This window comes from Octodon degus, unplaced genomic scaffold, assembly GCF_000260255.1.
Source record: "Octodon degus isolate 3935 unplaced genomic scaffold, OctDeg1.0 scaffold00427, whole genome shotgun sequence".
NCBI classification, from domain to species: Eukaryota; Metazoa; Chordata; class Mammalia; order Rodentia; family Octodontidae; genus Octodon; species Octodon degus.
In genome coordinates, this window is record NW_004525003.1 from 131,182 (window position 1) to 132,356 (window position 1,175).

The following is a 1,175-nucleotide window of genomic DNA, read 5'->3' on the forward strand; positions in this document are numbered from 1 at the left end:
ATTTCTGCTTGTAGTCACGATAGTATAGCTACAAATCCTAATACATAATGGTATCTGAATATTGAAAATTATTATATTAATCATAGACATTATAAATTTTTCAACAAAAAATTATACTGATGTTTTTATCTTTTTTCCTTTTAATGAGAAAGTCAAAACTATGAAACAATTGCAAAGCTGGTTAAAAGACAGTACAATTAATACATTGCATAATTTCCTCTTTATAGTAGTTGTTACGGGTTAGATTCAGATGTGATATACAATCTAAAGATTCAGATGTGATATACTGTCTAAAGAACATAAGTACAAAATTTCCTTTCCATTGAATTAAGAGAGGTTAACTCTACATTTGTGCTAAATATTGTGTATATACACACAGAAACACATACACACAGATACACAACAAACTTACACACACAAACACACACATATACATATACATATATACATATATATATATACATATATAAATGTATATATGTAAATTTGATCTTTTTGGCTGAGTCACTTTCAACTGCATAAGTATTTAACATATTTAATTCATTCCTTTGCGGATTGGTGCCTTAGTTGTTTCCTAAGTTTCACTATCGCAAATTGTACTGGTATAAACATAGGTACCCATATATAAATGATATAAATTTTTTCAGATCTTTGCAGAAACTCTGCAGTAGGGGGATGTGTATTTAAATGGGATTTCCTGTACTATAAATATTTTTTCCAGATAGTTCACACAAATTTATTAAAAATTTGCATCTTTAACCTTCTCTTCAGTGAACATCCATTGGAAGGCCTGCAACAGAAGATATTGGTTTTAACCCTATTTCCAGAGTTAAATTAAAAAAAATATTTGAGAATATAGAATATCAGATCTTTCTCATCATCAATAATCAGTGAAAGAGTTCAAGTTGAGGTGAGATCATCATGTATTTCTATGCTAGAATTTTAAAATCCCATTCTAATTTCCAACATTTTTAAACCAGTATACATTTCCACCCACAGAGAAGAAAGGTTAATTTTACAGCACAGTGTTACCAACATTTTTTGTTGATTGAATACTTCATGACAGACATTCCTTCTGGTGTGTGATATCATCTCAGTGCTGTTTTAATTTTTATTTCACAGATAGCTATTCATATGTTGCAGGTCCCCTGAGAAGTGTGCATTCATCTAGGATG

General features: G+C 29.6%; 1 non-coding gene across 1 annotated transcript; it reads right to left on the minus strand.

Moving 5' to 3' along the window:
- Positions 1-856: 856 nt before the first annotated feature.
- Positions 857-932, minus strand: LOC111814691. Its single transcript, XR_002819602.1, has one exon. It is a non-coding gene; the product is annotated as a small nucleolar RNA SNORD81 (small nucleolar RNA).
- Positions 933-1,175: the final 243 nt, after the last annotated feature.